We start from the raw sequence: 12,380 nt of genomic DNA, 5'->3' as shown, positions 1-12,380 counted from the left end.
AAGGCCATGCTGGGGTGGGGAGGCTGCCCCCGGCAGGAGTCTTCCAAGTGGCTGGTTAGAACACGGCACATTCAGACAATAGGAAAAGGCCAATATGGCTGGAGCGTGCCTTGCAACTCAGAGTGTGGAGCAAAGATCTTGGAGTCATGGATTCCAGGCTTCATCTTAAGAGCAAGGGGACACCATAACAGGGTTTCAAGTTGAGGGACGGCAGTAGTGACATGACCACCACCAGGCCCAGCTGAGGGGGCAAGGCGACATGTGTCCAGACTGCAGTCGGGGGGATAGGGGTGGGGGTGGGTTGAGTCAGCCAGGCAACAGATGGCAGTGGCCTTGGACTGAGGTGATGGAGAGAGGAAGGGCAGGGGAGGAAAACACTGCATACTTGAGGTGGACGTGACGGGGCTCCCTGACGTGGGTCCTGCAGTGGCAGATGAGGGGACAGAGGAGCCATGGGAAACCCCTAGTCTGTAAAACTTGCTCCTCGTATCTGTCTGCTCCTTGCTCACTTCTAGAAAAGCTCTCCTCGCTTTTCCACCCAAGAGTTTAGTTCTTTTTTTTTTAATTTAATTTTATTATATTATGTTAATCACCATACATAAGAGTTTAGTTCTGATAGCCTTCGGAGGTGGACGGATTTCCACTTCCAGAAAATGAGAGAGACTATGACGAGACACCCCACAGTATCTGGGAGGCACCTAGAAGGTCATTTTCCTAAGCAAGCCCCTTGCCACTGAGGCACTCATTCATCCTCCCAAACTCACCCAAACCCAAACATACTCTCAGATTCTCCGGCTCCCCACACTTCCACAGACCTCCAAACACTCCCTATAGACCACTTCATCCTACCCTTATTTATCCTTGCCTCCCGAAGCCCTCCATGCCCCCTCCCCCGCTCTTCTCCCTAGCCTCCCCCACAGCCCCTACCTCCCTCTGCCTCCACTTCACCCTATTAAGAAACAACAACCCCCCAGAACGCCTGCCCCCGGCTGCTGCTCCCTGAGCCCCGCCCGCCCTCCCTCCTCCTGCTCCTCTCCCTGACAGATGCCTCAGAGCCCCGGGCCGCAGTTAAGGTGACGAGATGCAGCAATTCTTTATGAACATTTCATTCCTGCTCGCTACACGACGTAAATTAGATGGTGTGTTACATTCGGGCAATAAGAGAGATATGTCACCACGACGCTGGCCCATTGGATGGAGAGGGTAATCCTGCCGTGAATTTCATTACTGCTTTTATATAGACAGAATTAGCTCGGTGACAGCGAGCCTGATTGTCTTTCACTAGGGGTTTGGAGAAGAGCTGAAAGGATTTCACCCTGATGTGCACACTACTGAGTGACCCCGCTCACCAGCCGCTCGGCTGATTGCTTTGCACCTTGCAGACCCGCGATTGGCTCAGCCTTGCCCGCCGCCTCGCCTCCCTCCCTGGTCCCCAGCCCTCCCTGCCTGGCTTTTTCTTAAAGCAAGAAAGGAGACCTAATGGAGGAGTCACAAGGTCATGAAGGGAAATTTGTGCGTGGGGAGGGGCAAGTTGGCCGAGTTAAAAAATACCCGGCAATCAATCTCGGGTCAGAATCTTCTGGACAGAAGCTGGGGCCGCTCACTCTTGCCTCCCAGAAAAGGGCAGGAAGGAGCTTGGGCCACGTGTCCACTACCCTCAGGGCGAAGGAGGAACTGGGTAGGGCCTGGCAAATCCTCATTGAGGACACTCCGGAGCTGCCATCGGGTTCCTGTCCCTTTGTCTCTTGCACTTTTGGGTCCTCCCGCCACGGTGGTTCAGGCTCTTTCTCCACCTCCCAGGCAGGGAGAGTTGGGAGAAGCAAGAGCAAGACCATTGTCACTCCCAGCCGGTGGACTCAGCAATTCCAGTGTGAAAGGTGAGGGAGGGGCGTGGATTCCCTTCACTCTGTTTCCCAAGCTCACCATCATGGCTCCCACCCCAACCCCACCACAACTCTACACAACACTCTTCAGTGACCTCCGAAATCCTTAATAGGCCCTGGATGGCCCAGCCTAGCAGCCTGCAAACAAGCCCAGGCTGGGGACTTCCTTCCTTCTGTTTCTCTCTATGGGAATGGCTAGTTCTGAAGAGTCAGCCCCCTCCTTGTTCTCTGGGTCGCTACCTTAGTATCTCTCACCTCTGTCACCTTGTCCACTCTCTCCTTCCCCTCTGGCAATCCCTCAGCAAACATCTTCTGCTAAGCTTTCCGGAGGCGGAGGCAGCTGGTTGCCCTGGGGCTGGCCAGGGAGGCTGACCATTGCTGGACCCTGCTGACTACTCTGCCCCCTTTCAGAAGCCCCCAGGGAGACCCTCAGAGATTCCATTTCTTGCAGGCTCAAGGGCCAGGCATCAAGCAGGCAGAATAATCTCCTCAAAGCCCGTCATCTTTTGGTCAATCCGACACATCTGTCAGGAAAGTTTCTCTCACAGCCCAGACCAGCCGGCTCTGTGGCCGGAGCTGAGGGGGATTAAGGCCACAGTCTCCACTTTCCAGAGCGGGAGGAGGAGGCTCTCCGGACCTCGCGGCAGAGCTGAGCGGTCCTCAGAGGCCTGGCACAGGGTCTCTGCACCCTGACTCTGTCTGCCCCAGGGTTGGTGCACTGAGCTCCGCTTCCAGCCCCCCCATACGGCACCCCAGCTCCAACTGCCTAGCCCCCATGGAGCCCAAGGAGAGGGTTCTCCAGTGATTGACTCATGAAGTCGCTCTGGGCAAGTTTTATGCCGAAAGCCCTTCTCTGTGAAGCGAAGACTAAGCCTATGATGCTGAAACTATAATCTGACCCTGCCTATATGCTAGCTGCATGGCGTCATCACACCTCTCTGAACTTCAGCTTCAAAAGGAGAGTCATAATAGCTGCTGTGGGGGGGCTGTGGTGCAGTCCCATGCTTCCCTCGGTGCTGAGGGAGGGTCTCCCACCATCACCTTGCCCTGTCAGACTTCCTTGGATTTGTCTCTGCTGAAGAGAGCTGTTTCACCGAAGGCCATGCCTTTCCCTGGGCAGCCTGCATCCACTGTCTTGTCACCATGGGCACATGAAGGCCCAGCCACCTCTCTGTACCTCGGGACACTTCAGAAGGGCCATCCTTGCCTCTGAGCCCCCCTTGAGGTAGGCAAAAGCCTTTTTGGAGACTGCAGCACCACCCAATTTCTCCCTCTGTCCAGTCCTGCTTCTTTCCAGTTCCTTCTCTTGCACTAGTGATAATCCCAAGGCACTCCCCAGTAAAGCTCTAGCACCATGGACACCATCCCAAAGTCAGCTTCCAGACCCAACCTGCAGACAAGTCCTGCCTACCTACCCGTGGGGCTGGTAGGACAAAGGGGTTTAGTAAAGGGCTATGTAGCTGTTGCTGCCCATCATCATCACCGTCATCATCACTGTCATCATCACCGTCATCATCACCATCATCATCACCACCATCATCATCACCATCATCATCACCACCATCATCATCACCACCATCATCATCACCGTCATCATCACCGTCATCATCATCACCGTCATCATCATCACCGTCATCATCACCGTCATCATCACTGTCATCATCATCACCACCATCATCACCGTCATCATCACCACCATCATCATCACCGTCATCATCATCACCATCATCACCGTCATCATCATCACCGTCATCATCATCACCGTCATCATCATCACCACCATCATCACCATCATCATCATCACCATCATCATCATCACCACCATCATCATCGCCACCATCATCACCGCCATCATCATCACCGCCATCATCACCGCCATCATCACCATCACCACCATCACCACCATCATCATCATCACCATCATCATCATCACCGTCATCATCATCACCACCATCATCACTGCCATTATCATCACCATCACCACCATCACCACCATCATCACCACCATCATCACCATCATCACCATCATCACCATCACCACCATCATCACCACTGTTACAGCAAGCTTGCCTAGCTGGCGTGATGGGGTCAGACACTTTGGCCAGTAAATCCAGTGAATGAATACCCAGCCTTCTTTTTTCTCCTGAGGACAAGGTTCTTTGCACTCTGTCTTTTTGTCTTCTGATTGGAATGACCTTCCCAGATTATTCAGACTGTTCCTCAGGAAGCCCAGCCATGGTTCCAAGGATCTATCTAGGGCTTCAAACTGCCAGGGTTCTGTTACCCATATCTCATTCTTTGCCCCAAGAATCAGGAGCTAAGTGCCCACTGGATATCTCTCCTACACTCTCTGGATGTATTTCTAGCTGGGCTCCTTACCCTTTTATTTAAAGCATGTACTTTCCTCCCATAGACGAAAACATCCATCCTTGGGGAATAACAACAGGTCTCACATGAGGCCTGAGAACAGGGTCTCGTCTTCTTTGCACCAAGACATCCTTCCTTCTGGGCCTTGTTTACAGCCCCTCCCCCCAAATAAAGAAAGCCTAGGATCCCTCTCCTAGGCAATAGGGAGGAGCACAAGCAACGGTCTCAGATAATTGTTACCCTTCTAAGTATGCCCACCCTGTCTCACTACTGGGCCCCCAGCCTTGTCAGCATTTTGGGGTTGTGTGGCAGGTAGGGACATTGCCAGGTGAATCAGATCTTCTACCCTGTCCCTACTCCTGCGCCCTGACCCAGAATGCGTGCTTCTCAGGAGTGCATGTCCTGCATCTCTTCTAGAGCTTTCCCTGCAAAGCTGCAGGCACAGAGCGAGGAGCCAGGGATGTGGGAGATGGAAGTTTCTCACCCTACTCCCCATTCTGACATCACAGGCCTCACTTTCTGACACTGACTGGTTGCCATAGAAACCAGTTCCTTAAAGTACATGACAACTTGAGGTGGAGGGAGGGCGAGCCACAGGAACCAGCCCTGCCACAAAGAATCCACAGAGTCCCTCAGCAGCAAGCAGGGCTGCCTGGAGTCCCTATCCTCTGCTGGTACATTCACCTTGCACATAAGGAGAAAAGTCCAGCAGCTCAGGAAAATGCCCCAGGACTGCACCAAGGTAATCCTATTTCACCACTCCTACCATTTCCCACTTCGTTTGGAAGTCTGTCTTATCTTTGAGTAGAGAGATCTTGTTGCAAAGTCAGAGTCCAAAGCAAGAAAAGTCAGCCACTTACCCTGGAACAAAAGGATATCAGATGTGATGTGCGCCCCTCTCTCCCAGTTCTAGATTAGAAGTCATCTTTTCTAAGGAACTATCCTTAACTAGCCAATCTCCCATCCCCATCACACACACACACACTCTCTCTCTCCCCTCACCACTTACTCATTCTAGAGCTTACACGTTCTTTTTTTTTTTTTTTTAAGATTTACTTATTTATTTTAGAGAGAGGGAGAGAATCCTGAAGCAGACTCCTGCTGAGCATGGAGCCCAACACGGGGCTCCATCCCAGGACCCTGAGATCATGACCTGAGCCGAAACCAAGAGTCGGTTGCTTAACCAACCGAGCCACCGAGGCGCTCCTTACACATTCTTTCAGTCACTCATTCAACAGGCATTTCTGAGCCTCTGGTATGTTGTAGCCCCCGTGCCAGGCCCAAGGGATCCAGCCAGGGGCTGACGGGGACCTGCCTCTATGGAGCGCACTGTCAGCATCTTCTACTCGTGCGCATCCTTTTCGTAAGTATCTCTGGGTTTTCTTTTTCATTCTAGTCCCCCAGTGTGGTAAGCCTTCTGCTTGCTGATAAGGTGGGGTGCAGTTTGCTTAGTAATCCCCTTCCCCTGGGCTTTCCAAGACTGGAGATCTTCAGCCTATTAATATACATCTTTGCCTGACACTAGACTCCAAGATTTGGGGCCCCTCAGCCTTCCATGTCATCCCATTGCTCTCCGAAAAAGCCTTTCAAGGACCCTGGATTCTTCCCCGTCTTTCAAGGCCACGGAGCTGAAGAATGGATGGGACTTGAGGACGGCAGCAGAAAGGTAGGTCTGCTGTGTGTCCACTGGAATGGGGGCACGGTCATCAGACACACACCCGTGCCCACCTCCGCCCGTGTCCTGCCATCACGCATGCGCACTAAAGGTGGCTGTATCTGTGCCTTCTCCCAAATCAGCCAGTACGGGGATGTGAGCATGTGTGTGATTCCACTTATGAGCGTGAGTGAGCATGTGTTCAGGGGAAAGGGAATTTAGGGGTATGTCTCTATGTGTGTTTTTTCCAAATGCTTGGCTTTTTTCAAAATGGCTTAGAGCACTACTGTCATTTATGGGGTTTAAAATGTCAGAACAGGGCCCGTGGGGAGGCAGGGGAGATTAAACTGCAAACAGTGAAGGTTATAGATGACGTTTCTGATAGGCTGACAGGCACACTCAAATGATGCTGCACTTTAGCAATCATTTAAACACACACACACACGTACACACGCACACATGCACACACCAGATCCTCTCTCCATATTTTAATGGCATATTCTGAAGGCTAAAAACATAAAAGGCCATGTCTAGAAAACCACAGCTCTGCTTTCCGAATCCAACCTGCAGCTGTCTGGTGTGTGTGTGCGTGTGTGTGTGTTTACTCAAGTGTACCTCCCTGTCCCAAATGAACACATATGCTTATTTGTATTTTAGGGTCTGCACAGGTTAATTCCACCTCACTTTCATACAGTGTCCTCCATGATTAACAAAATACACCCCGTCTCCTAGTCTGCCTGAGCATCATAACTACTTACATAAAGGAGGCAGGGTCAAGATTACTACCCCTATTTTACAGATAAAAGAATACTGAGGCTCAAAGAGATCCAACGGACTTCCCAAGACCACCCAGAAGTAACAAAACTAAGGTTAGAAGCAGGGCCTTTTTATACTTACCCAGAAATCTTCTCTTGAGGTTGTGGTTCTCAACCCGGGCTACACTTTAGAATCACTGCAGAGCTTTTAAATCCCACCAGGCCCCCAGAGATTCCGGTCCAGTTGTTCCAGAGGTAGCCCTTACAGGATGTTTTTGAAGACCCCTGGTACTGCTAACAGGGAGGGGATATCCCCAAGGTCTGATTATGCTCACATCCCCTCCACGTGAATGTGGATTCCAGTCTCCTTCCTTCTCAGGGTCTATCTCTGCATGTACTTCCCAGAAGACTGAATTTCCAGGAGGATTGGATCCTTCTGCCTTAGCCTGACTACCCGCTTAGAAAGTTGCTCGTCTCCGCCTGGTACGTGAAGAGGCTATTGGCCACGTGCCCCGCAGTTGGGACCACCTGATAAGGGGCGGACCGTGTTGTCTCAGCAAGAGGGAAGGAGGAGAACCAGCCCCACCTGGGCCCCTCAGCCGGAAAAGGCCACGGGGGTGAGGCACAACCCTTAGTGACCTAGGCTGAGAGGAAAAAGGGAAAGAGATGGAAAACAGAGAAAGGAGAAGAGGAGAAGGAGAGCGGGCTCCTTGGGAGATGATTCCAACCAGCTGTGCTAAAAACACCTCCCTCAGCCACTGCAGGAGAACTGGCCTCGCACCGCAGTTAGGAGCAGACCCAGCAGTGGCCTGCCTGCGCTTGAATCCTGGTTTCTGCTTACCAGCTGCGTGACTTTGGGCAACTCCTTAACATCCCTGTGCCTCAGTTTCCTTATCATTAAAATACCGATTATAGTACCCGCATCACAGGGTCTCCAGGATTCAGGGAGTTCGTGTGGAGTCCCTGACACAGCATGAGTACTGGGTAGGGGTTAACTGTTAGGATCCTGCTCTATTTGATGCTTTGGAACTCTCCCTCCTTGAAACTCTTCCTATCTTCCTGAACGTTCCTTCTCCGTCTCCTTTGCTAGCCCTGTTCCTCTGCCTTCCCTCTGAGTCATGGGGTCTCAGCCTGAGGACCTTTTAGAGCTTACTGCCAGAGATTCAGACTGTTTGTCTGGGGTGGGGCCTAGACACGGGTGTTTTTCAAGCTCCCTTCCTGATCCAAATGTGTTGCCAAGGTTGAAAACCACCCCTGAGTGCTGTTGCTCCCTGAGTCTCTGCTCTTACCCCCTTCTCTCCTCATTCGTCCTTCCCAAGTAACTGACCTCCTTCCCATGGCCTTAATTATCATCCAGAAGCTGGTGACTCTCCAATCCATGTACCCTGACAAGACTTCTTTCTTGAACTCAAGCTATTTTCAGCTTCCCGCCAGACACCTTAATTTCCAAATGTGTGACGATAAAGTTCTTAACGGTCTCTCAGCCGCCTGCATATCTGCACTGAGATGTGCTCTAGACAGCCCCTCCCAAGTACGCGTCCCTATCAGAACTCAACAGTTTGTACTTTCCACCCAAACCTATTCCTCGCCCCCCTCCCCACATTCCCTGTCTCTGTCACTTCCAACCATCCACCCAGGCAAGAACTGGCAGCCAGCCATTGCACTGGCAGCCTCGAGGGCTCTCCCTTATTCCCACACCCAGTCAGGTACAAACTCCTGTCGTTTCCCCTCAGGCGCGCTCCTGCCTGGCTCCTTGGGATCCCCACACCGCGCCAGATCCCCACCCCTCCCACCTCCAGCGTTTTGGGCTGCACCCTTCCCCCACTTACTTCTTCATCCTCAGAGCTATTTTTGGAAATGCAAATCACTCCACTGCTAAAGCCCTTCCGGAGAGAAGTCAACTTTGCACAGCCCTTTATTATCTGTCCCCTTTCACTGGCATCCCTTGAAGTGACACCCCCCCCCACTGTGCTTCAGTTCTCCAGGTGTGCCAGGCTGCTGGACACCTCAAGGCTTTTGCACATGCCATTCCCCCTGCCTTAAAGACTCTTTTCTTCCCCTCCCATTCTGCCCACATTTACAATTTAGCTGAAGCACCAGCCCCTCTAGGAAGTACCACCCGACTACCGCTCTCTTTTTGCCCCCACTGCACCCTGTAGCTCATGTCTACTGTGCTGGCTCTCGCTGTGCCTTCTGTTTCCTCGTTTCCATGCCTGTCTCCCACACCGACTGTGACCATCCCTAAGGCACGGACCCTGTCTTAGTTGTCTTTGAGGAGTACAGTGAGTAGGCAAGAGACCAGACTCCAAGGTATATGTGGAGTTTTCAGACTGTTTGGCTCCCTTGGCTAAAGCACTTCCTGAAGAACGCTTTAGGTTATACTCTGGATTTTGTTTATTTAATTGCTTGTTTTTTTTTTTTTAAGTAGGCTCCATGCCCAATGTGGGGCTTGAGCTCACAACCCTGAGATTAAGAGCTGCATGCTCTCCCAACTGAGCCAGCCGGCCCCCCTCTGCTCTGGATTTTAAGGGTAGCTTCCTTCCTCCTGCAGTCAAGCAGAGAGGCTAGGTAGGAGCAGAGACCCCAAAAAGCCACTCTCCTGACACTGTGCCCTGAGGTTCCTCCCCTGGGTCTGCCCCTCCAGGCTCCAGAACTGGGAGCTCTGACCACCATAACCCCTGGTGCCCCTTCATTGCCCAACCAAAGTGAGTGGAGTCATCTTTCCTCTCTTTCATCTGAAATCAGGCTGGAACGCTGCCAAAGGATCCTTCAGAGAGAAATGAAGAAAAACTAAAAGCAAGCAAGCAAACAGACCTATAAATAATTAGAAATGCAGAAATGGACAGAATGCAAATGTCTGATTCTAATTTGTCACCCGTGCCTAAGGGAGAACAGTCCAGAGTCGCCTTCTGAGGGCACCTGGGTGGCTCAGTCAACTAAATGTGTGACTTGATTTCAGCTCAGGTCACGATCTCAGTGTCCTGGGATTGAGCCCTGCCAGGGCCCCTGCTCTGTGGGAAGTCTGCTTATCTCCCTCTCCCTCCACCCCTCCCCCCCAAATAAATCTTAAAAAAAAAAAAAAAGAGTTGCCTTTTGTACCTTGGAACCCTTGCCTAAGAGAGTGCATTCAGGAGTCACCTTCTCAGGGTGCCTGGGTGGCTCGGTTAAGTGTCCGCCTTCAGCTCAGGTCATGATCTCAAGGTCCTGGGATTGAGTCCTCCATGGCTTCCCGGCTCGGCAGGGAGCCTGCTTCTCCCTCTGTCTGCTGCTCCCCCTGCTTGTACTCTCTCCATCAAATAAATAAAATCTTTAAAACAAAACAAAACAACAAAAGCCACCTTCTCTCCCCACCATTGCCCAAGTTAGGGACTAGGCAGGAATCCTAGTCCCATCCCAGGCAACACAGCAGCTAAAAAGTTGCAATTCTTATAGCCAGCGAAATTGAAGCAAGCCCTCATCCTCACGGAAGTGGAAGGTCAAGGCCATCAGTGCTCTAGAGCAACAGAAAAAGTCAGGGGCCCAGAGAATAGCCCGCAGACAGAATGTGGTCTCTGGGACACTCAGAGCAGTGTTTGCCTCGTGTATGGCTGGATTCGCCCTGCCAGACCTGTCGGCACTGGCCAAACACTAGATCAGACTGAGTAACTCTCACAACGACCCTATGAAATAGGGACTATTATTATTCCTGTTACAGATGAGGAAACTGACTTGCGAGTGAGGCTAGGTGACTTTTCCAAGGTCACAATGCTGGTAAGTGGCTAAGCTAGGATTCAGATTCAGACAGTCTGACTCGAAAACCACAGGCTCTTAACCTCCATGGCATACTGCTTAACACATACAGCAGGTGGTTATTCAATGTTTGCTGACTGTAATAATAGCTAACATTTATTGAACATTTAACAATGTGCCAAGCACTGTGTTAAGCACTTCATATGCATTATTTTATTCACTAGACAGGTACTATTAGTATCCCCATTTTATAGATGAGAACACTGAGGTTTAGAGAAGTTAAGAGCATTGTCCGTGGTCCCAAAACTAGCAGGTGAAAGAACTGGAATACAAACCCAGAGGATTAGATAAATGAATGACTAGAGGCACAGACAATCCCCCCCCACCAGCACCACTAACACCCCAGAGAGTGTCCATGAAGGCAAGGGGCCTTTTCAGGAGCTCTGACAAGGTGGCTGACATCTTGATAAAGGCTGTCTGTGAGCTTTTATCTTTATTTTTTTTTAAGGTTTTATTTATTTATTTGACAAAGATAGAGACAGCCAGCGAGAGAGGGAACACAAGCAGGGGGAGTGGGAGAGGAAGCAGGCTTCCAGCAGAGAAGCCTGATGTGGGGCTCAATCCCATAATGCCGGGATCACGCCCTGAGCCGAAGGCAGAGGCTTAACCGCTGTGCCACCCAGGCGCCCCAGCTTTTATCTTTAAAAAAAAAAAAAAGATTTTATTTATTTGACAGAGAGAGCGTGCACAAGCACGCAGAGTGGTAGGCCTAGGGAGAAGAAGAGTTCCCACTGAGCAGGGAGGCAGACTGGGACTCGATCCCAGGATCCCAGGACCATGACCGGAGCCAAAGGCAGATGCTTAACCAACTGAACCACCCAAGTGCCCCTGTGAGCTTTTATCTAAAACCATGTCCTGGCAAAGACATCTCCAGTCTGGATAGCTTTACCAAGTTTAGGGCCCAGAAGTGCTCAGAAGTGACCCTAGAAGGCTGGGCCAGTTTCTCCTTTCTGCCAGGCCTCTCCAGAGCACCCTCTCAACAGCTCTATCCACTCACAATAGTCTGGCACTTGGAATCTGGTGGGGTTTGGGGACCCCAATATCCAGAAAACCAGAGCCTCCAGGACCCTCCCCTAAGTAGGCGGTTTTCAGCAATCCAGGCTGGATCCCTTAGTTCCAGAGTCTCCGGCATTGGCTCCTGGGAGGAATCCTTACAGATCCATCCAGGTACCTAAGAGAAGAGGGAGAGAGGAGGGAAGGAGCCAATTCCTAGCTCCCCCCCATCTCCTTACCCGCCCCCCCCCCCAAANCCCCCCCAAAGCCTTGAAGGCGGCTCCCACCACCTCCAAGCCCGCAGAGTTCCTCACCTTCAGGCAAAGGCAGATGATGGCGGAGCTGGGGAGCAGACCTGAACTGAGCCCGGGGCACTGCAAATCCCTGTCATTAGTATTTAGGGAATGTGAGTCCCCGGGGAGGGGGAGGGAGGTCGGGAGAAGAAGGCCGAGAAGCTCCGAGTTGCAGAGATGGGGATGGAGACGGATACCGGGAGAGGTTGCGGAGACAGAAGAGGAGGGAGTGAGGGAGGAAAAGAGAGGAGGCTGAGGAGGGTGGCAGAGAGGCAGGAAAGGGGGGGAGGGAGGAGAGATACAGAAAGAGCCAGTTGCTTTATTCATGGCTGGTGATATTATAGACTGAGTGAAAATCACATTATCGTAATGGGAAAGTTAGAGTTGCTGAGATGATGCCCTGAAGCCTCGGCGCTGATTGGGGTGTGATTGCTATCTGTATTTATATGTAGAAAGCAAAGTTCACTGCCAGTTCAAGATGGTGGCGGCGGCTTTCTGCGACATAATTCTTCAGTAGGGAGACGCCCCGAGCGAGCTGAGCCAGCCGCGCCGGCAGTGGCGACGCGAGCCCGGACGCGGACGCCTGAGCGCGCGCTGGAGCCGGCGCCGGAGCCTGGGCCCGAGCCGCGCGGGGCTCAGCCTGCGA

General features: G+C 51.9%; 2 long non-coding RNA genes across 2 annotated transcripts in view; one reads left to right on the top strand and one right to left on the bottom strand.

The window, feature by feature from the left end:
* The window catches only part of LOC117802738, a 13,339-nt gene extending 5,027 nt beyond the window's left edge, over positions 1-8,312 (bottom strand). Inside the window, exon 1 of the long non-coding RNA XR_004626246.1 lies at positions 6,802-8,312. This is a non-coding gene — a long non-coding RNA (uncharacterized LOC117802738). The remainder of the gene's footprint in view (positions 1-6,801) is intronic.
* The window catches only part of LOC117802739, a 7,104-nt gene continuing 468 nt past the window's right edge, over positions 5,745-12,380 (top strand). Inside the window, exons 1-2 of the long non-coding RNA XR_004626247.1 lie at positions 5,745-5,916; positions 6,704-6,773. This is a non-coding gene — a long non-coding RNA (uncharacterized LOC117802739). The remainder of the gene's footprint in view (positions 5,917-6,703; positions 6,774-12,380) is intronic.

The sequence above is a fragment of the Ailuropoda melanoleuca genome, chromosome 6, assembly GCF_002007445.2.
Source record: "Ailuropoda melanoleuca isolate Jingjing chromosome 6, ASM200744v2, whole genome shotgun sequence".
Classification (NCBI taxonomy): Eukaryota; Metazoa; Chordata; class Mammalia; order Carnivora; family Ursidae; genus Ailuropoda; species Ailuropoda melanoleuca.
Note: the sequence above shows the minus strand (reverse complement) of the source record. Positions and strands in the feature narration are given on the sequence as shown.